Source organism: Amblyomma americanum, chromosome 9 (genome assembly GCF_052857255.1).
Source record: "Amblyomma americanum isolate KBUSLIRL-KWMA chromosome 9, ASM5285725v1, whole genome shotgun sequence".
Taxonomy (NCBI): Eukaryota; Metazoa; Arthropoda; class Arachnida; order Ixodida; family Ixodidae; genus Amblyomma; species Amblyomma americanum.
The window spans coordinates 29,629,112-29,652,417 of NC_135505.1; the positions used below are offsets into that span (position 1 = coordinate 29,629,112).

Genomic DNA, 23,306 nt, shown 5'->3' on the forward strand with positions numbered 1-23,306 from the left:
CCCATGGGCCTCAAAACCACAAAACCGCGCAGTGTCCTGGAGAACAAATACGAAACTAGTATTTGTTTTGTCTTGAGTTTGTATGCCAAAGAGTGGGTGTGTCAAAACGAAGGGAAGAGAAAATTTTTAAAATGAAAATAAACAATCAAACTAAACAAGAAGGCAGTGAGAAGCAAACAATGCTTTCGCATTCAAAGAACGTATGTACTCTGAGGTGCACTGCGTAACTTTTTTATCATTTATTTACAGGGCACTGCAGGCTAAGTGCACAAGCATGAGTAGCTTACGAAGAGATAAATATACAAAGGCGTAAAAAAATGCAACTGTGCACAACACATCAACATATTTGCTTTACGAGACAAAAACTTGTGTCAACACCTCGGTGGTATCATAAATCAATCAGCCACCCTTAGAAACAAACACACGCACACAGACACAGAAGATACAAATTGTCACTTGCACTCAGCGCGCTTTCCTTAGCAAAGAAGATACTGAATGAAAGAAGCCAATACGATAAAACTGTCAGAAGTCTGGTGGTCAGCAGAGTCACCTACTCGCTCCCGTACCACCCCATGAACAAGCAAGAAAGGGAACAAGCTGACACGCTCTTAAGAAAGGCATACAAGACGGCGCTACACCTGCCAAGAAACACGCCAAACGACAAGCTGCTGCAGCTGGGGCTCAGCAACACCTTCAGCGAACTAGCGGAAGCACAGCTCAAGACGCAGAATTCCAGACTCCGAACGTCGGCCGCCGGCCGAGCACTCCTAAAGAGGTTAGGTTACGACATGGAGGGGCATTTTGATCGATCTGCCGACAACATCCGTAAAACCCTCCACGTCTGTCCTATACCAAAGAACATGGAACCGAACCTCCACGCGGCTAGAAGGCAGGCGCGGGCAGATAATGTGGAACGCCATTTGGCTAAACTAGAAAACAAAGTGTACACGGACGCAGCGCTTTATCCGTGGGATAAATGCACAAGAATAATCAATGCCGCCGCAGCAGTCGTGGATTACGCCGGCAAACCGATCGCATACGCAACCCTATGGGGCCACACGGTAGCAGAAGGGGAGGAAGTCGCCGTTGCACTAGCGGCGGCCGAAGGCTATCGGAGAAACAAATCACTGATCATATTAACAGACTCGAAATTCATATGCAAGAACTACGCGCATGGTAGAGTCTGCAAGGAGGCCCTAAGAATCCTCCTAGAAACAGGGCCCCTTAGCCAAACAGTAACCCACAAGATACTCTGGATACCGGCACACACGGGGATAGAGGGAAACTCAAGGGTGGACAGATTAGTTTGCGAGATCACGTTCCGAGCTGAGCTGTTGGAGACCCTAGAGAACCCTACCATAGTAGAGCCAGTATATGCGGAGCTGCTAAATTGCCACAGAGGACAGAAGCTCAAGTACCCACTGCCACACAACTCATTAACATATCAAGAAGCAGTGAACTGGCGGAGACGGCAAACAGGTACATTCTTCAACCTATACATTCTACACAAAATGTACCCTACACAATTCAGGGACACATGCCCGAGGTGCGGGGCAACCCCCACGCTATACCACATTACATAGGAGTGCAAACGCATTTATGCATTCCACAAACTCAAAACCCCGAGTGAGGAGCAATGGGAGGGTCTGCTCACCAGCAGCGAGCTCACAGCCCAAAGGGCCCTTGTGCAGCACGCATGCCAAGCAGCAAGACTCAGCGGAGCCGTGGAATAGGGGCCCGACCTTGCGAAGAGGCCAGACGTCAACGATGAAGACGACGGCCCACCGCTAATCTCGCTGAGATTTCAATAAATATTTTTCCCTCTCTCTCTTTTCTACTTCAGCGCATGTGGTCCACATAATTTTCCTTCGGACACTACGAAGCACTTGCAGTAGGGCTGGTTTCTACAGAATCTTTGCTTTACGCACCTTCTCGAGCTATATCCCTGCCTACGCACACTGTGTGGAAGCCACCGAGTTTGGTGTAGTGGGAGATAATTTCCGGTGCCATTCGTTGGTCCCTGCAGAGCAGCCACGTATTTGGACCTGCTGTGGAAGACGACGGTGACCCGATTGTGCTCCATACTTGATAGCACGCTCTGCTTCCCCGCAGCAGGTCGGTTCTGGTTCTGTCACACAAAGGAAACGTCCCCGCTTGCACCACTCTTTGCCGTAAGGTTAGGATTCTCGAAGCATTACCGTTGGTTGCAACTTGTTTTCTAAAAAAAATTAGCTGAGTACTAGGAATAAATTTCTTAAAAACGTATGTGAATTATCCAGAACCTTACCCTTTCTCAAAAGAAGTCGATTAATTACCAAATTGCACAATATTGATTGCTTACAAGTAATCAATTACTGGCATCGTGTTACATTAACTCTGCTGCACGTTAATAATCCCCAGGGGGTCTAAATTGTTGCGGAGCCCTCCACTATGGCACTTCTGTGCCTATTTCTTCTTTCACTCCACGTTCTTCTCTTCCCTGACTATGCGGTTGAGGTGTTCACCGAAAAGTGAGACAGTTACTGAGCCAATTCATTTCCTTAAATTCACCAGTAAATTACATCCCATACCTATTGAGCACTCCTCCCTTAATTCATTCTTTACGTGTCCAGTCCAAGTGTATAGGTTTTTTTAAATTTGTCCTCTAAAAATATAAGAACAAATGAAAGAAGGATAGAGGGAGCCCGGATCAGCAACGCTAAGCCAGGATTAACGCCAATTCAAGATAAATGAAAACCCACTAAATGCTTAAACGAAAAAAGGCAAGTTAAAGCGAAAAGCAGAGGAATAAAAAACAAAAACAAATTAAAAACAAAAGGAAACCAAGGCTACAGCACAGTCAATGTCTCACTAACAAGCGCAGACAGTCAATGCACACAGCGCAGGCCACGACAAAAATCAGGGAAGCAAAAACAAAATCGACGCACAACGCATAGTCACAACACAGAAAAAATCACAGACACACAGACAAAGCAGCTTGTGCAGGCCACGACGAGAGGCACCCATGTTAGGCATGGGTGAGCACGGTTTTCTTTGAGCCCGGTCGCAGTTAGATCGCGTCATCTGCCAGATGGCAGGTGGCAAATTGTGACACCACAGTTGGGTTTGGCGAAATGAGTCTCTTGTGCTCTCGCATAATAATCTGAAATGTCAAGCCAGAAAAGCCAAAAATCTTGGGGCCTCCTTAAACACATTCTTAAGAAGAATATGCGGCAGCATTCGAAAGTTGGTCTATCCCCAAATAATCACAGACCCCAAAATCAGAAAATAGGGTTACGCTAGAAAATGAACTAACATCTTTTAGTGGGTGGCTTAATGTGGGTTAGTTCGTACTAGTGGGTGAACAAATCTAGATTGTGGTGCTAGTCGCCGGATTAATGCGATTAATGGGAATTTTGGATGGATTGTGGTGGATTAGTGGGGATTAGACGGTGGAGAAAGCCACCCGATCAATCCAGTAAGATATTTAAAAATTTAGTGGCGCTGATGACGTCACGACCCTCTCGACCAATCAGAGAATTTGGCTACAGTGAAACCGGGTTGGTTTTGCAAGACGAAGACCTAAATGCCATTGCATTAAAAAACCTGCAGTCAAAGCAGCTTAGGCGGGCAGTTTTTCGTGCATAGAGGCAATGAAAAAAGCAGATTTTTTGTTCGTCCCAAACTGTTGGACTAGAGCAAAAGAATCTTACTCCCATCTGCTTTGCAAGTGATCGAAGATTTATTCGGGACTTAAGCAAGACGAACTGCCTTTCACACGCATTGGCCAAAGTGCGTGGTAGATTTTGCAGGTCGACATCACAGCGCAGGCCGAAGGAAGACTAAGGCGCAGGAAAAGAAGCCAGGGCTGGACTAGTGAAATGTCCGGGTTTAGCTTTGGGGGTAGCGCGACTTTGAGCCAGTGCGGCCGTGATGTGCTCCTCCCCACCTTTATCCCTGAACTCCCTATCTTCCCTACACTGTGGCCTGTCACTGGAGTAATTCCCTCGTTTATTGTTTTAATGTTCCATAACACTACAAGTGATTCATCAGACAAGGATAGACAACTAAGCGATTCATTACGGCATATGCATATAAACCTACAGTTTGTGAACATTACATATATAAAATATATACATGACATATATAACATATACAGGTTGTTCCAGATAATTTTAGCCAAGTTGTAAATATATTCCGCGGAACTATAAGTCGACGCGACCAAATGCATGCTGCTGGCTGTTATATGGAGCAACTGACACTTATTTTTGTATTGTGCTTAATTGCATAGTTAGTCGAGATTAATCAACTAAATGTGCTGGCAATGAAATAGGCGAAGAAGTCAAATGAGAGAACTGTAGACGGTCGGCAAAACGTCCAAATGAACAATTTATTACTGTCCATCTATTACGCATCAGCTTTTTTTCGCTGTCTGCATATGTCCGCGAAATACATAAAATACCACTGGACGTGTCTACTTACGCGCTGCGATTGCAGTGCTCTCATACGTTCCGGGTAGGAACGACCATAACTTTAAGCCCGGTGTACTGCTGCTTAAGCAGGTGACAGGGCTGCGACGCAAGCGCTGACTGTGCGATGTACGCGATGCGAGCAAAAGCGATAAGGACTGCGTCTGCTTGTTGCTGTCATGAAACGCCACAAGTGGAGCATACCGACTGCCTATATCGCACAGCCAGCAGCTGCGTCGCTGCCCTGTCACCTTTCAAGCGGCAGCACACCGGGGGCCCTCCTCTCGATGTTCGCCGATCCGCCCATAGCGCGGCGTACCCATGACGCGCACATCGGGGCGGTGCCAAGGTACGTCAACGCAGAATGGGATGACGAAATTTGAAAATAAAGGAAAAAAAAATATTAAAAAAATAGATACTGCCGTCTGCTACTTGGCGCCAAGTTCAAAAAACACCGATGCCATAAAGCGTGCCTGAAGCCGAGCATCTGCGGCGCGTACTTGTCGTGCAGTACAGCCGCTGAGCGAAACAGTGAAATGCGTTGCGGTCTCGCCGCATCAGTCAGCACATATGCGTTGGCCAGCGAAGGAATATATGGCGCTGACGTTGGTTCTCAACGCGACGCGAATAGTAGCAAGAATAGTTAAGATAGTTTAGCGGTAACGGCGCGAGGCGGTTCTTCGCGACGCTGCTGCCGCTATAGGCCTGGTGCGCTGCAGCTTTGACCGTACATGTGGCGCCACCTCCCGTTCGCGACGTGCGTTATGTGTAAGTCAAACGTGCAGCCGCCGCAGTCGCCGCAGTTGATACCATGGCGGCAGGCGGCAGCGCAGAGTGTACGCGATCTAAAAGCAGGAGTTCTATTTACTGTTGTGTGTACGGCTGCCACAACAGTTATAAGAACACCGCCGGAAAGTTGCCGAAGATTAAATTTTACAGCTTTCCCTGAAGGCCGTATGAAGACGAAAGAAGGCAGCGCTGGGTTAGAGCGGTACGCCGTGCAAGGTAAGCATACACGCCTCGTCAGCGTTGTCAACGGCTTATTGTATTTAATTGTTTGCATTAGCCCGGACGGAAGCCCATGGCAACCGAACCGCTGCTCGACCCGCATCTGCAGTGCACATTTTGTGGGGAACGAGAAAAGCACGATTGCCGGACACCCTGCATACATTCCTACGCTGTTTCCGGCGAGCTATGGGAGATGCGACGGCGTCTGCAGCGAGACGAAGATTGGGAGATACGAGCGGTAAGCAGCGCTGTTCACGGGAAAGATTTTGCTGGTTTGCAAATACTGTCGGCGCGGCTCATATGTGGTCCGGAGCAGATATTCCGATGTTAGTAATATTTCTGATATTGAAGTCCAGTGTAGAGCTATACATCAGAATTTAACCTTTGGCATATCTTTTCAAGAGCTCAGCGCAGAGGCTTGACTACCGAAGCGTCTACTTCCGGAAAGCTACGAACTGCAGCCGAGGCTGTGGGCTCCCAGTCTGCAGTTTCTGGTGCGGACGGCTTGTCCGCTGAAGCGACGGCACCCGACGAGCCAGAGACCACGGCAGACGCTTCAAGCCCCAAGGCTGCAGCTTCTGGTGCGGGCGGTGCACGAAGTCCGTCCGACAGCGTCGCTACCATGTTATCTGTGGTATGTTGTTTTCTTCATCGTCTTTACTGATAAAACTTTTTTCACTCCGCGTTCATTGTTCCATGCTCTGCTTGCAATTGATGCTGCTAGTTATAAAGCACATGTTAATAATTGAAGTGTTCCTCTGAGAATTATACTTTGTACTATTTAATTACTTTACCAGTGCTTAAAAGACAAATTTGTTGAGTTCTCTAATCTACAGATGAATTAACCACGAACACAAAGTTTTTGCAACCAAAGAAAGCTAAAAAGAGGGCCGCTTGCACTCTCTATTCAAAATACAGATGACAAAAACTAATGGAAACTTTTACCATTTTCCAGGCTACGCAGACTGAAGGGAGTCTACATCAAGGACAATGTACCCTCTTTTTGTCTGTGGCCTCTCAAGGCTGCGCTTCGACTCAAGTCTGCCACAATGACACTGTAGACACCAGTGTTCACGCCCAGGTGGCTACAGAGTCAACGCTCGCTGGTCCAGAAGAGCGCAGCTGTGTTTTCTTGGGGTATGAGTCCATGTGTCACAAAGAGGAAGCATTCCGGGAACTCTGTGGCGTCAGTGCAAATGTATTTGCGCTCTTTTTATCTGTCATTTCTCCTATACCTGTCCGGCAAATCGATGTGCCCGTAGCTCAAAAGCTGGCAATTTTTTTGATGAGGTTGGAACTGGGAACTTCATTTTCCAGGATTGCCGTTCTTTTTGGCCTCCACCGTAGAGCTGTAAGCAGAATATTCTACTTTGTTCTGAGCAATATGTTGGCTGCACTGCAGAATTTCATTCCAAACCCTTCACGTGCGACTGTTGATGCATTAATGCCTGCTTGCTTCATGCGCCACTACCCACGTTGCCGTTTTATTATAGACTGCACTGAGGTTAGAACAGAAGAACCACCAACACTAGAACAGAGACGTGCTCTATTTTCCCACTACAAGGGTGGCTACACCTTAAAGTTCCTGGTGGGAATTTTGCCAAATGGTTGCATTACATTTGTCTCGGATGCCTATGGGGGTCGAACGTCGGACACCCACATCACGCTGGAGTCAGGATTTCTGGACCGAATAGAGCCAGGGGATGTAGTACTTGCTGATAAGGGATTTCCCGGAATTAAGGCACCAGCTGAAGGGAAAGAAGGAATTGTTGTTCTACCCCCATTTTCGAAAGGGAATGTCCAGTTCACCTGTGAGGAACTGCAGGAAACCTACAATGTTGCGCAGGTACGGATACACGTTGAAAGGGTGATCCAGCGTTTGAAGCTGTTTAATGTCTTGAACACAAGAGTCGCCGTGGACATGATTCCTCATATGAGTTCAATAATGCGCATGTGCTGCATTCTGGTTAATCTTCAAAACCCAGTTATCAACACGAAATGGCCTCAGGTTAACAAAAATGGGGACTGAAAGCCTGACTGCATCACATTTCTTTTGCTGGTTTGGTTTTACTGTGTTTACATCCCACAGAGGAGGAGGAGGAGGAAAAACATTTATTCAGAGCACAAAAACTGGGTGGGTTCAGTACGAGAACCCATTGGTCGCCATCATAATCCGGCCCCTCTCAACCAGCAATTTCTGGTCGAGTGGGCTGTGGCTATGAAGGGTTGCCTCCCAGCGCTCATGAGTCGGATCGGGATTTCTGTCCAAGTCTGGGTTTTCTTGACATTCCCAAACCGCGTGAAAGAGTGTGCCAACTGCTCCACAGAAGGGGCAGGACGAATTGTAGGTTTCTGGGTACCATTTACTCATTAGGTAAGGATTGGGCAGAGTATTAGTTTGTAGTCGCCTGATTATGTGTTCTTCATATTTACTTAGGGTTTTGTGAGGAAGAGGATATTCCCTTCTTGTGATCTTATAGTACTCCGTAATTTCTGCGTAGCTTAGTAAGGGTCAGGGGTTGTCAACTATGTCAGAGAGAGGCTGCGTGCCAGATGCTCGGAGGAGGAGAGCTCGAGCAGCTGTGTTGGCCGCCTCATTGCCCGTCGTTGAGAGGTGCCCTGGCGTCCAGAAGATCTGGATGTTGGAAGGATTAGACCTTTCCAAAATTTCCCAACACGGAGCGCCAACGCGGCCTCGAGCTATGAGGGATGCCGCAGTGGTTCTTTAGCATACACTTATTTCTTTTGCAGGTGCTCTCGAGTACAGTGTGAAAGACCAGTATCGTATGGTATACGGAGTGTTGTGCTGCAGATGTGTGCATATGTATTGAGAGACACAGGTATAAGAGGGCTGTAGGCTAATTTTGAGCTATATTGATGCAAAACCACACAGGAGCGGGTTTGTTGGAGAGGCTTTGCTGACCTAGCATGACCAGTGCGGTACTTGTCTGCAACGATAGGTCGAGAATGGGCTCCTGTCTTGCACATCCGAGTTATTTCCGACATTCATTTTTGCCCTTGTTACAGTTTTGGCTTGCACCTTTCTGTGTCTATTCAAAATCTGACAGTCTTTGCTTGTTGTCTTCGTGACAGTTTGAGTAATGCTTTCATGTGTCTGTGCCTGCAACCTTGTGTTCATATGTTCCCTTCTTATGTTTTTGCTAATTCTCAAGTTCTTATGTCTCTGCCGACTGAATTGTTGAATTGTGCTCATTGATTGCTCAGGTTCTCTTAATATCTATAATGCATTTGTTGTTAAGGTTAATTTTCTGCTGCCATCGTGTTTTTGCTGCGTGTGGGCACTTCAGTTTTGTTGTGCTGCCAGTTATAGTAGTTATCTCTCTAAAGTGGAAAGCAGTAGCTGTAGCCACCTTTAAGCACCAACCTCTCCTTTCATGTTTTGTAATCTTTGACCAAAATATGTCAAAGCCACTCCATTTCACTGGCACAAACATAAGTTTATTCCAATGAAATACATACTTGCAAATCAAACTTGTATGCTTGAATATGTTTAGCTTACATTGAAACAAATTGATGCACACATCATCTTATAGTGGTATTTCAGGTGGCTTAAAATTCAGGGAGTTCGTGGCTGTTTAGGAAGGTCACAAGCAGAACCAAAAAAGCAATATTGAAACTTTACCGATTTCTTTTTTAAAGTAAACTTCAGTCATATGTTCAAGTGATGAATCTGCCACCATCAATAACCACTCCATCTTGTGTTCACTTTTTATTCCTGCAAATACAAGGGATGCCTGCTGTTAGTGCTGCCAGAAGAGTTGGAACATAATTGCATGATGTTTATGAAATGCTTTTTTTTACAAGAGACATGTATAAAAATATGGAGCATTTTAAGAAAAATGACTCGAGCATGCTTCTGCGTTCAAATGATGAGTGTGCAGTGTGCCAGGGTTCTTGATCACGTTTTACTGAAATATGGAGGTTGCACCTCAGCTACTAGTAAGCTGCACCTGTAAACATGCAAAAGGGAATAACACCTTGAGTGAAGGCTGCAAGCTTGACTCCACCTGGGGTTTTTCCCCCCGACAGAAACTGCAGCCACACTATGAGACTGCACTGTGGGTCTTAGTGAAGACATATTGCAAAGCATACTATCATTGTGTTTTGTAGTTGTGCATGGGGAGACTAAATGTTACACATCACTCATTCCACTTGCAGCCATTTATTTCAATAATCCATAGCCAACAATATGAGGCTGTAAAATGACTCAGTTATTTGTCAGTGTCAGAAGGTCTTTCAATCAATGCGTGAGAAACCTCAAAAGGTGCTTGAAATAAAAGCCTTCCAGCTTCGGTATGTACTCGGCTAGGAAGCCATCATCTCTCTTCACAGTGACTGTTATGCTGTGCTGTGGTGAGTAAACAAAAAAAAGGGCATGATCTAGATTCAAAATTTACAGCATCACCATCACTTGCGTGTAGTAGGCATGTCCTTTCTTAAGCATCAAATGCCCATTGCTGTACTCAATATATGGGACAAAGCTGAGCTCATGCTCATAGTCAATCAAACGGTGGTTTTCTTTCAGCGAGAAAGGGCACTTGATTTCAACAAGGCATTTGTTTCCATTGGCTACGTGGATTCCATCAGGGCTGCAACATAGCCATGGTTGCTCCGGATGTATTATAAGCCCAACCTGTAAAAGATATATATATATATATATATATATATATATATATATATATATATATATATATATATATATATATATATATATATATATATATTGCCTAAAAAATGTTACATGAAAAACACCTATACATTACCTCATAGATTGGACTTCCAAGAGCCATTGACAATTCTCTTCTGGCTTCAGCTTCTGTCATTTTGCCTTGAATACAACAAAACCATGCAATATATTAGAATAAAACTAACGATTTGCTTTATGAAATCATTCCAGCATTACAATTTAAACAGCACAAAATATAGTTTAACACAAACTGGGAGAGGACATCATGCATGCACAATTTTCTTGTATGCAGCTCATGCTGGTTAGCACCCAGTGCAAAGCATTCTACCGTATGAGGTGGCCGCAGTTGAGAAGAACCTTGGTCTTGCCAGAGATTTCGCCAGGCGTTCAAAGTTCGATGTGCGGGTTTTAATTCTGTGCGCGCTAGTACTTGTCACCCGAACGCGTCGTTCTTGATGCCACCTGTGGCGAAATGTGAATCGATCATTGACAAAAACAAAAAAAAGGGTAAAACTGGCCGGGAAAAAAGTGGGAAAACTTCCGCTCGCAAACCTTGCCGATGCTGCCTGACCTCTCGTCATTAGAGCGATTTCGGTGATCTCGTCAGCATTTTTCCTGACTGCCTTATCAAAAAAGGCTTTATCCTTTTCGGAAAGGTGCATCTCGCATCTTTTCAGCCTCAGCGGCCACACAGCAACGACTTCCATAGCAGTAAAAAGCTTCCTTTTACGGGCCAAGCCACTGCCCAAACATTCTCTGATGAGCTCAGCTTCAAAAGCTGTACGCTCAGAAGGGAGCGCAACAGCACACTTCTCTTCCTCTGAGCGCGCCACTCTTTCCTCCAGGGCAGGTACAAGAGTACAGTTCACTTGGGGAAATTTCCCGAGTGTGGTATTTGGGCACAAAGCCCCAAGAACTGGAACCGGCAGGAGACGACCTACAGGAATAATGAAAATAAAAACATACCGCCTCACGAAAGCAAGCAGTCGTGCCTGAAAGTAATCTTACTTGTGAATAGCTCCCGCACAGATTTTTTTGTGTCTAGCGTAGGGCGAGCGGTAGGCTTCCGCCAAGTACAAGGCAGGTCTGTGCACGACACGTGCTTGTAGTTGTTGACGAACACAGCTAACGCGGCTCCGTGCTTACACCAGCCCCGGCAACCAGCCTTGCAACTGCAGCTGGCATCCACTATACATCTGGGGTTTGCGGACAACTGAAGAACAAACTTGCATATTAATAAAAATAACAGCTGTACACAAAAATTAAATTTACCTGCAGCCGGACTTCGTACTCCGCAGTCTTCATTTGCGCCGCGCATTTCCCGATTACCTCGGATTGCGCCGCTGATGCCACGATCTCCTCCCTCACGGCATATACGTGATTGCTGTCATAAAGGTGGCGACCACGCACCAAACTGCTTGTTTTAAAGTATGCGTCTACGTTTTCAATTTTTTTAAACCCGCAGTATAAAACTCGCGCCTCGCCTTTCGCAGCCATCGCGTATCTGGCTCGGAGAGCTGGACTTACAAGTAACGCCTGATCCGCCCGTCGGTGGCGCTCATTGTACCGGAGCAGTGGCGCCACCATACCAGCGCAAGAGGCCTATACCCACAAGGAGCGACGAAACTTGGCGGCAGAGTGTGAAAAAACGATACGAATTTTTTGGTGGTCCCTGACTCGCTTCTTTTGCACATGCAGCGCTAAGGGGGAGTGTCTTTGCGCGGCCATACAGTGAAGGCAAAAGAAAATGATTCACTGAAAACTTACCACTTTATTACTTAACATAGAAAGGAAGAGCCAGCTACTCAATTCTTGCTGAAAAAAATAAATGCGTGGAATTGTCTTTAGCGTCTCTCTAAAGCGCAAAGAGGAAGTTCTGCTCACTCTATGCTGAATCAAAACCATAGGTGTGAATGGAATTCTGGGACATGAAGAGACTAAAGTAATGACCCGCGGAGTCAACATGCGTTCATATCGGTTGAATGATTAGAATAGTGTACTTCTAAGCACCGTAATTGTAAATTTTTTCCAGACATGTGTGTCAGCTCACTTTCAGGGTAAATCTGTCATCTGTTATTGGTCACTCGTGTAATCTGGGATTTTCGATGTCACCAACTGATTGGTGTAGCAAGCATTTGGGTTGTATACAATGCAAATTAAGATGTGCATAGATGGTACGGCTGCCGCTTTCACCCAATAGTCTGTAATTTGACTGTACGATTAAGAGGAGTCTCGGAAACCACCAAACGAATCGAAATATGTACTTATTTTTGCTTTCCACAAGAATTGGGTCCACGCCACCAACTGGGGGTGGAAGAAGCGTCGGCTCAGCTTAGTATACGCATAAAATAGATTGTTGATCTGTGTCGCGTGACGCTGTGTTCTCACAGCCCCGTAATATAAGCCCCTTGAACTACACTCCCATTCAACACAGTGAGGTGTACAGAGCATAAGGGAACTGCCATTGTGTACTGCGAGCGTCAGACGGATCTCTTGAGGCGCCTACCAATACGTCAGCTTATTGAAGTCAACACAAGCCAAGGTACAGTCTGCTGTTTTGTTCTCTGATGAAATGGCGCAGTCATCTCGTGTGCCGTTTTCAACGCCGAAAGACCAGCCGAGCCTTTGTCAAGCCTTAGCCATCTCAATGCTACCGCACTAATACGCTCAATTAAAGATAAAAAGCGCATTCCACATCCGTAACAATGACCGTGATGTTACATTTCTCACGTTGCGTTCTTGAGAAAAGAAGATTTTAGCCTTTTTGGTAATATCAATGGAAAATACACTTCCAAGATTTCTAGCGGCAGGCTTCATGCATTTAGTTATTTCTCTTCAAAACAGTACCATGAACGCCTCTCAAGCTTACCCGACGGATGTTTTTTTTAAGCCTTCCTGAACAGGTCGTTTCCCGCCGCGCTGAAAATGCATTGTGGTAACAATCTAACCACTTGACAAAAAAGCCGTAAGCTTACGAAGCCACAGTTACGTATGCACTCCGCAGTTCTAGACGTACAAAAGAAACCACTTCCATTTATACACAACGCATATCAAACACACGCTTCTATCAGTAATCTACTGAGGCGATATCAGCCTCACTTGAATCACGTTGCAAGTTGCATCGTTTAAACTATTCTATAGTGCTATTAATAATCAATACACACGAATTTTAGTCCTACATGCAATTTAACACACGACCTCCAACACGCAACCAACATAGCGCAACAATCATGGTGGCTCATGGTCGAACGAATCCTTATCACTGTTCTTTTTTCCCATAAGCAATATCAGAATGCATGGGATTCAGCGTGACGTGCTCTGCTTGACAAATCAGGAGTGTTTCTTATTTGCTGTCGTCTATTTTTTACACGCTTAGTGTGTGTGCTAATTCTCATTTCGGGCCTACATTTTATTTTTGCAAAATAATTCACCACACTGGGTAAATTATTTTGTTTAATTTTGCTCGCCTGTTTCTCTCAGCTTTTTTACATCACTATGTACAACGATGTGTCTTCAGACACATCTGCCTTGTCAACCAAAAGGTAGCTGGCAGTATCGAATAAAACAAGTAAAAATCGAACTAATAAAACACTCGGTAATGAGCTCCTGTTCAGGAGCAGCCTCCACCACTCCCACAAAGCTTGCGACCATCAAGCATAGTGTATTTGTGCATTTCCTTCCCTTCGAAACAACACAGTGAAAGCAAATGTGTATGACCGAAGAATGTCTGTCTCCCTTTTTCTGAGAAACTATCTCATGCTTGAACAGCAGATGTCATCCGAACACTGCTTCTCCGTGCGGTCTCTGTACGGTCATCCTTCCAATGTATAAAAAGTTTGCTAAATCACCAGAACAATCGTGTTCTAGCAACCTTAAAGAGAAAAGGTTAAAAACCCAGTGCCAAGCGAAGACCTCTGTTTTCTATTGCAGTCAACAAAACGCTAGCGGAAGGCAGCCTTTGTTCTGACAAGGCGAGAAGTTGATCGTGGGATTTCAACGAAAAAAAAGTTCCACAAAACGCCTCGTGCCAAAGCACTTACTAAATATATCTGTTGAAATTTTAGCCACCTACAAGGCTGTTCTGAAAAGCCGCAAATCCCTTGCTACATATGACAGGCTATCTATTATACTGTAACTCGCCTCATGGTGCAAATTTGCAATTATTCTTTCCGTAATTCTGTACTTTTGCCTCCATGAAGCATATATGCCGCCAGTGGGGCCTGGGTTGGTAACAAGCAAACAACGTCATTTTCCAGCTGCGGTGTCAGAGGCAGCGCTAGCTATCGCCAAAGGGGCAAAAACAGGTAGGGTTAATCTACGCGACACGCTTGAAGATTTTTATTGCTGCTATTTTCCTGCACGGTATTTCGCGTTCACATTTAAGCTGAGCATGGTGCTATAACATGCCAAAAAAGGTGTGTGGTGCCTCTAAAACAATGGGAGGGGTCACCTTCGCATCAAGGAACCTATTCTATCGAAACAGCGCCCAAAAAAAAAGACGCAGACTAGAAAACACATACAGTTCTTTTGTCGGCCTTTACTAGTCTCTGCGCCGTTTTTCGTATGCTGTTTCACAAGAATCATGGAAGAAATCGTCTGCTACATTCCGTAACAGCGAAGTTTTCAAGTTACTTTTGATTTTAAACATGAAAAAAGTCCATTGTTTGAGATTGTTGTTTGTGCTTCAACGCACTACAATGCTATGTGCAGCAGGTCAACCACGGAACTGGCTTTTATTGAGGCTAGAACAGTAGGTCCCAAGCGGTCATTCAGTATTCTCGGACCGTTTTGAGTTTATTTGCGCTGGAGGTGCCCGGGCCTCTTATAGCAGCCTGCAGTACTATGTGGATCTAAAATATATACGGTATTTCCGTGAACCAAACTCGCAAAATTTTTCGATGGCTCCGCGGAAAGTGACGACTCATATAAATGTTGCCTACTAACAACGCCAACGTTCAGAAGGCATGAATCGCCGCTCGTTTGAGAGGCTGGGAGATGTTTTCTTTCTTTTACGACGTTTACTGCATCTAAAGCACACCGTCTATGCGACGATGGCGCGGCAGGCCTCCATACATATCTTGGTATAGGATTTGTATTGTGTTGAAGGCGGGGATTGGGGTCGCTTCTCGACACAACCTCGGTCAAGATGACGCCCGCTCCGGCCAAGACAGGAGTGCCGCTGATTGAAGGGTTGGTTAGTGGAGAAAGAAGACTTGGTTTATTTTACATATTTACAAGCTTTTGAGTTCAGAAGTCAGCTGCTTCAACTGCATCTGCAGTCCAGTTTTATACACTGCGTCTTCCCTTAATTCCCCAGGTAGGGGACGCCCTCGCAGTGGTGGGTGTGGACAAAACTTTCACTATCACACACAGACACCTCGAACACATGGACACGCCCCTGGCATAAGTAGAGCCCGAGGGAAAGGGGTATGCTGCCAGGGCCCCGGCGGGCAGGAGACGTCAGGTAGTCGGCCCGCTCTCCGCCGGCCGGCGAACTTCGAAGAAGCCGAGGCGCGAAGCCAGAGCGACCCGTCGTAAGATAATCCCCAGTGGTTCTGCCATTAGCAATGGCCGGCGAAGCCTGTGGACGAGCCGCTGTGGCGATCCGTTCCCACGCCGGTGCGGTTCCCGGAAAACAAAGAGTAGTCGGGTCGATGAGATGACGGGAAAGATCTAACACAGCCGGAACCACTTCGCTGGCTGCGGCGGCGACTCCTTCAAGGGATTTTCGCAGAACCCTGCTCCCCACTTCTCCCACACAACGACCGGGCGAGCGCGGTAAATGCACCCCGCCGACACGTGGTGAGAGATTCTGTCTTGGTGGCAATTCTCGGGACCTGCTGGCGCCAATCCTAATAATTGATACTCTTGTGCGGCTCTCTTCAAACAGAAACGGTGCGTGGAAACTACTTTTTGAGATCCTTATTTTCATAGGATTCTGGATGGTAACACAGCTAATGACAGTAATAAATGCACTTGCATCCTGTACACGTAATAAATGCCAATTTAATGCTATATTTTGGACTTTAGGAAGGCATTTGACAAAGCTCGTAATGATAAACTAATTTTTAAAATGAAAGAAATTGGCATTCCTTACAATTTAGTAACATGGATCACTGCATAATTAAAAGACTCCAAACAGTTAGTTGAAGTGAGTCGTCAAAGTTCGGGCTCTCTAAAATAAAGTCGGAAGGTACTTAAATGTCGGTGGACAGCGAAGATTTCGAATCGTTTGCTCAATATTTCGTTTTTGGCGGAGTCAAACCGTCTCTCAATTTTTCATACCCCCGCTAACCTCGCACGGATATCTAAAGCAACGCCATATCAATCCCCACCCTTGGCAGCTAGACGCCCTGCGTCTAGCTGCCAAGGCTTGTAAGCGATCTGTAATCGGACTGCTAGCTCCCAGAACACAGCAGTGTTAATGATAATGCTAAACTCACTCACATCGAACTTTTGGGTTTGAATAACAACGGATAAATGACACGTGGACAAGACTGAAGAACGATAAGAAACAAATTAGCTATGGTTTAGCTTTGCTTAAACCTGGCGAGCAGCGAAAGGTTCCCTTGCATGGCTATGCTTGCGTTCAAGCTTTCGGACTAAAGAAATTGTTAGACACGGTTTAGCTCTGACGTTCCAACTTTGTTGATTCCAATGAAGACTCTGCGGTGATCAGTGATGTAGTGAGACTTGGTACTTACTTGGTTAATTATATGGTCTGATGTATTCTGGTTTCGCTGAAGAATCAGATCCAAGTTGGCTACCCATTGTGTAGTCGTCTTTGGTTGAAGATGGTTAACTCGAGTTCAAACTGTTCCTCTACAGCCGGTAGAAACGTTCGGTCTCTTTTTGGGTCTTTCTTGTAAGGACTCACACCAATTGCCAGCTCCATTGTCGAAGTAAAAGAAACCTCCGACTCTGCGCAGATGGTCAGACGTACCGCCAGAAGTACTTTCTGCTGTTTCTTCGCAGTAGCACTCTTCACTCGTGGATTGGTCGGTTGGTTGGCCTCAAATAATGCTGGACTATATACCCACTAAGAGCGAGTGGACAAGGAACTAGCGGTTAATTGCTGGAAGCAGAAATGTTTTGACGGGAATAGGAGTAGATATAGTATATAGGCTGGCAGATTGGAAGACGCAATGACAGGGGTCCTGTTAACTTGGAGATCGAAGCCAGGATGCATAATAGTATACAATGCCTGTAATGTTTCAGTTTCATACAAACTGAGAGCGAGAAAAAAAAATCAGAATGGGAGTCGCTGTGTTGTAAAAGGAAATTTAGCACAGCAGAGCGCGCACTCCTGTCGCTTCGTCCAAGCAAAGAAGCGGAAATGGAAAAGAACAATCACAAGGGACACAGGCAAACCAAGCCGGTGAAACTGAATTTGCAAAAGACGCTTCCTCAAACTAGAGAAGCGGCTGCAGAACAGCAGGAAGTGATCTATTGTCTCAGGTTCGGCACAAAATGGGCACAATGGGGACACCGCCAGGCCAGATCTGCGAAGGTAGAGATTCTGAAGAGGAACCCGGCAACTCAAACGCGTGAAAGAGACCTCTAGTCTGCGCGAGCGCCAGTCTGTTACTCCATCAATGCAGAAGATGCTGATTTTCGCGAGATGATGTAAAAGCCGACGCAGCAAATTCCCGAAACATTGTGTAGCTGCGAAACCTCACCGCAGCTTATATGCACAGGTTGGCAGGACAGCAATAATTGGGCCGCAGAGAGAGGCACTTGATATGAAATCTGCAACCATATTTAAGTGTAAGCCCATTTGCCCCGGTGCAAGGCAACCTTACCGAATTTGCATGAATAGGGATAAAAAAATTAAATAGGCTTAATGCCCGAGACTCAGTCGGCGAGTATAATGACGAGCAAATAGACAGAGTCCGTCATAACCAAGACCAGTTAAACGGTACTTTCTAATTTTTGTGAGGCTAAGATAACTGCTAATAATTCAGCCAGTTAAATTGGTGTAAAATTATGAACACGGAGAGAAAAAGACCCATCCAGAGAAGGTGAAATAAAGACCAAAATAACCACTCGCGGAGTCAACATGCGTTTATATCGGTTGAATAATTAGAATAGTGTAGTTCTAAGCACCCTAGTCCTAAAATTGGTCCAGAGGTGTGTCTGAGCTTCACTTTTAGGGTAAAGCTTTCAACCACATAAATTATTGCAGTCTTGTCTGGAGCTCAACACCAAAAAGAAATATTGATAAAATTAATGTGCTCCAGAAGAAAGTATTGTTATGTGGCAAATGTTGGAAAGCACATATCTACAAACAACCTATTTCCGAAGTATGGGACCATTCGTTTTCCGCATGTCACCACTTCGCGCACTTTTGCGCACGCTCCCAGACACCCTTAGAGCGTGTGGGGGTAGCGGTCTCGGTCACAGAAGAGATGCCCTCGACTCAGCGTGGAAAGCTCAGCCGGAGACGAGCTAAGTGACAAGGGGCTTGGTCGTTTGGTGCCCGGCTTTCGCCGGTCGCAAGCCAGAGAATGGGCCGGAACCAAAGGTTCACAAAACAAAGCAGTTTATACAGCTAAGAAGCCATACAGAGATTTCCCAATCACTCGTACGAGCACATACAAAGTTATTCACAAACATCATGCAACGCGTGCAAGTAACACTTGAGAGAGATAACAATTCAACAAAATATTTGCACCTAAAGTGCACTAACATAGAGGGAGACAAACAACCAAAACACGATTTGTTCACCGGGCACTGCGACAGTCCGACGACCAGAGGAGCTCGACGGGGCCGTCCCGCAGGTTGACGCGCGTTGCCTCGCTGGTCGGGCTGGGCGAGTGGTGTTCTCCCGGGAGCCGAGCGGGCGGGCTTCGCGGAAGCTTAAACGGCGGCTCGGGCTAACAGACAGCGGTTGCAGCCCCTCATTTATATGCGCAGTCCGCGTCTGTTTGTTCTTCGCGCCAGGGCAGACGCGCACATACACGCAGCTTCAACTGCACAAACTCCTCCTCCTTCTTGCGCCGGACGCGCGACCTCATTGGTCGAGCGCGGAAACCACCTTCTAGAACAATCTAGGTCATTCTTGGCACGCTGAGTCATCGGCACCGGAGCGAAGGGAGGAGGGTATCACTTTGGTGCGCACAACGTTACCCCCTTTCCATCGACAACGAGCAAAAACTTCTCCAACGTTCGAGAAAAATCGATGCCGCGCGCAGCCATGCCCCCGCGGCGAGCTGAGTTACAGCAGTACGCAAAGCTACGCACTCTCCGGGGTCCTTCCCTGCTGTTTTTGTTTTATTTTACCGCGCGCGGGCGCGATTGCTTAGGCGCAGCGCCGGTTTTTTTCGAAAATGCGCCGAATTTTGTGACACTGCCTTTTCCTTTAAGAATATTGTGCAACAACATTCACAAAACACAAAATTCGTGCGAACGTGATTGCGCTCACAATCTATATGGCGGTTGCCAGGATACATACATCCAGTCATGTTCTTATATACATGTCACTTGACAATAATCCCAATGTACTCCAACACATACCGCAACACGGCAACACATTAACACATCATTACACAGGGAGCACACAAGATCAAAGCATTCCTGCGCCTATATTTCGAAATTCGACGTATGCAGTGGGTTCAGCATAAACTTGCCCCGCTCGAGATTTCGGAAGCGTTGGGGTTCGCTTTCTAACGCGACTCTGTGTTTTCTTTCTGTCGCGCGCTCTCTTCTTTTTCCGCCGTCTGCTAAGGCTTCTCTTCCTTACGCCATTTTAGCTCTGCTCCCTACTCGTACTCCTGTGTGTGGTTCTGCACGTACTTCGAGCTCTTCCTGTTTTCCTGCGGCTAGCGCGTCTATTGCAAAGAGATTTTACGCCAATTCGCTCATGACGGCTTCGATTGTCGTGTGTTACTTCTTCACGGCGTGCGCTTTTCTGTTTGCGCTTACGCTTCCACACAGAGTCCCTTCTGAAAGTTAGGCTCGTTCGTCTCAGCATCTTTTTCACCTTGCTGCGATGTTCGTGCAGCTTGCTTGCACCCGACTGAGGTGTCTTCACCCTTGTTCTGTTTCTTCCCAGTTTCTTCCTGAATTTTCTCCAGGGCTTCTACCCGGTTCTACCCGCTTCCAGGGGTTTACCCGCTTCGGTGGTGTCCGGCTCGTTTTTCTTTTGCACTTCCTTCCACAATCTTCTTCGGGGCAAGCCCGTTTCTTTATCATTTGCATCATTCGAGCTATGCTCTCGTGATGAAGCCACTGTTTGAGTTACCTTTTATTCTTCATTTCCTCTTCCCGATTCCTTCTTTTTTCTCTTGTGGGCTTTTCGTCGTGCCAAGTGCTCGCAGCACAACTCTTTATCCGGTGGAGATGGATTGTCCTTTGTTTTCAGTTGAGATTCCGAAGATCCGTTCTTGGGCTCGTCTGTTTCAGCGCGGTCGTGCTTCATTGCTTGTACTGCACTTTCACCTTCCTTATCGGGAAAGGCCTCCTCAACTGTAGATGGTTCACTTGAAACAGTTTCCGGGTTTTCACTGAGAGTGCTGTCCTGAACTTTCGCGCTCTTTGTCATTTAACTGCTCTTCATCACGCTCACTACTGCCACTCTCAGGCCTGCCGCAATTTGAGAGCCCTCTTATGCCACCTATGCCATCAAGACTGCCAGAACCGAGACCCCCGTTAAGCTATTAGCAGACAAGGCGAATGAAATGAGGGGCTCGTTTGTCGAACATATTAAGGAAGCCAACAGTCACCGACGGCACGGTTGTTTTTTCTGCTGCTTTATAAGCAGTTTTCTTAAAACCAATTCATTGGCACTGCAAATTAAAAAAAAAATTAGAAACATTCCCCTATGCACCTAGATTTCGGTGACTGTTGTCTTCCTTAATATGTTTGTCAAACGAGTCCCTCATTTCATTTCCTTGGTTTGCTATACATATATATATATATATATATATATATATTGTCACGACTCGGTAAAACCCCGAGGATGAAGACGGTTTACTGCTCAACCAGAAAGAGTCTCTGCGCGTTTTTTCCTTCTTCCTCTTCTAGCCTTGCGCTCGTAGATACAGTCGGCATGTTTTGCGTCTTCTTACATGCGGCATTTGCCTCCCTCTTCAGGAAGCATCGTCTCGATGGTAAGAAAAGGAAGTAGGAGGTCAAGATAAGTCTGAGTAATACGGATTCATATGTACAGTATGGACGACGTCTACTTGTTGCTGGCGTCGCTTGGATGTCGATAACCCGTCTGGCACCACCCCATCCGTTACGTCGGTTAAACGTCTCAGCACATCAAAGGGCCCGAAGTATCGCCGTAATAGTTTTTCGGAGAGCCCACGGCGACGAATAGGCGTCCAGACCCACACGTTGTCGCCTGGTTCATATATGACATGTCTGTGGCGAAGATTGTAACGTCGTGCATCATACTCCTGCTGAGTTCTGATACGCACACGCGCTAGTTGGCGAGCTTCCTCTGCGCGCTGTGCGAATTCCTCGGCGTCCTGATCGACATCGTCGCCGTCGGCATTCGGGAGCAGCATGGCATCTAGCATAGTTGTAACTGGTCGGCCATGAAGAAGGCTGAAAGGCGTCATGCGAGTGGTGTCTTGTTGTGCCTTATTGTAGGCGAACGTGACGTAGGGAAGAATTTCGTCCCAATTATTGTGGTCTACGTCCACGTATTCACAAAGCATTTCGGCGATTGTCTTATTGAGGCGTTCCGTCAATCCATTGGTTTGGGGGTGATAGGCCGTCGCTTTACGATGACTGGTACCGCTGAGGCGCAGAACGGTTTCCAAAAGCTGGGCCGTGAATGGAGTTCCTCGGTCAGTTTTTAAGAGTGCCGGGGCACCATGTCTGAGGACAATGTTCTGAAAGAAGAACCAAGCTGCTTCGGCGGCGGTACCCCTGGGCAGAGCCTTTGTCTCCACGTAGCGAATTAGATAATCGGTGGCGACAATAAATTATCCATTTATTCCCGGCAGTAGATGTCGGAAATGGTCCCAGGAGATCCATGCCAATTTGCTTGAAAGGTGTCTTTGGCACTTCAAGAGGGTGGAGTAGGCCGGCTGGTTTTTCAGGGGGTTGTTTACGACGTTGGCAGTCTACACACGTCCGTACATAGTGCTTAACTGTCGCCGGTAGTTTCGGTTGCCGGCAGTTTCGGCCAGTAGTATCCGCGTTGTACTGTAGCCAACGTGCGGGTGTAGCCTAAGTGGCCGGCGGATGGCTCGTCGTGGCAGGCTTGCAAGACTTCTGTGTGGAGACCTGTTGGGACGACGAGTAGATGACTGCTCCCCCCAGGACGGAAGTTCTCCTTGTAAATTACGTGGTTGCGAAGAAATCATGAAGAGAGGCTGCGTGCGAAAATCTTAGACACAGCCGTAGTTCGCTTCTCCAAAAAATCAATAAGAGGAAGCAATTCCTGGTCCTCTCTCTGGTTTTGAGAAAGAGTTGCGTCATCGATGACTCCTAAAAAAGCAGTGTCTTTATCGGTAATGGTGGAGGATTCGATCGGTGCTCGCGAAAGGCAGTCACCATTCGCATGCTTCTTTCCGGATTTGCAAATAATCGTCATGTTGATTTCTTGTAACCGAAGGCTCCAACGCGCGAGTCTCCCTGAAGGGTCCTTCAAGTTTGTCAGCCAACAGATTGATGGTCGCTAATGACTTGAAAGGGGCGAGCATACAAGTAAGGGCTTAATGTCATAACCGCCTACACTAATGCAAGGCATTTTTTTCTCCTGCCGAATAGTTCGCTTCTGCTTTCGACAGGGTCCTGCTGGCATGAGCAATCACTTTTTCTACACCATCCTGGCGCTGCACCAATACAGCACCTAAACCCATATTGCTCGGATCGGTATGAAGCAGGGTAGGGGCGTCGCCATCACAGTGCGCCAGGACAGGTAGCGTCTGTAGACGTCTCCGGGGTTCACTAAAAGCTTGGTGCTCTTCTTCACCCCAGCGAAAGACAGCGTTGTAACGCGTCAGTGAAGTTAATGGCCAGGTGATTCGTGAGAAGCCAGCAATAAATCGACGGTTATAGGCGCAAATCCCCAGGAAGCGTCGCAACGTCTTTTTGTCCGTAGGTGTAGGGACAATTCCTCGAGGACAATTTCTCGAATGAGTTCTCGAAGAGTTGTCCTATCGGTTGCAGTGAGCGCCGCCGCA

At 46.6% G+C, this 23,306-nt stretch overlaps 2 long non-coding RNA genes across 2 annotated transcripts; one reads left to right on the top strand and one right to left on the bottom strand.

Annotated features, from left to right (window-relative positions):
* Positions 1-5,402: 5,402 nt before the first annotated feature.
* LOC144105491 (uncharacterized) lies at positions 5,403-6,044 on the top strand. Its single transcript, XR_013308808.1, has 3 exons — positions 5,403-5,453; positions 5,515-5,694; positions 5,859-6,044. It is a non-coding gene; the product is annotated as an uncharacterized LOC144105491 (long non-coding RNA).
* A 2,435-nt stretch (positions 6,045-8,479) lies between these two features.
* LOC144104163 (uncharacterized) lies at positions 8,480-11,492 on the bottom strand. Its single transcript, XR_013308445.1, has 3 exons — positions 10,493-11,492; positions 10,241-10,305; positions 8,480-10,110 (listed from the first exon to the last, which is right to left on the bottom strand). It is a non-coding gene; the product is annotated as an uncharacterized LOC144104163 (long non-coding RNA).
* Positions 11,493-23,306: the final 11,814 nt, after the last annotated feature.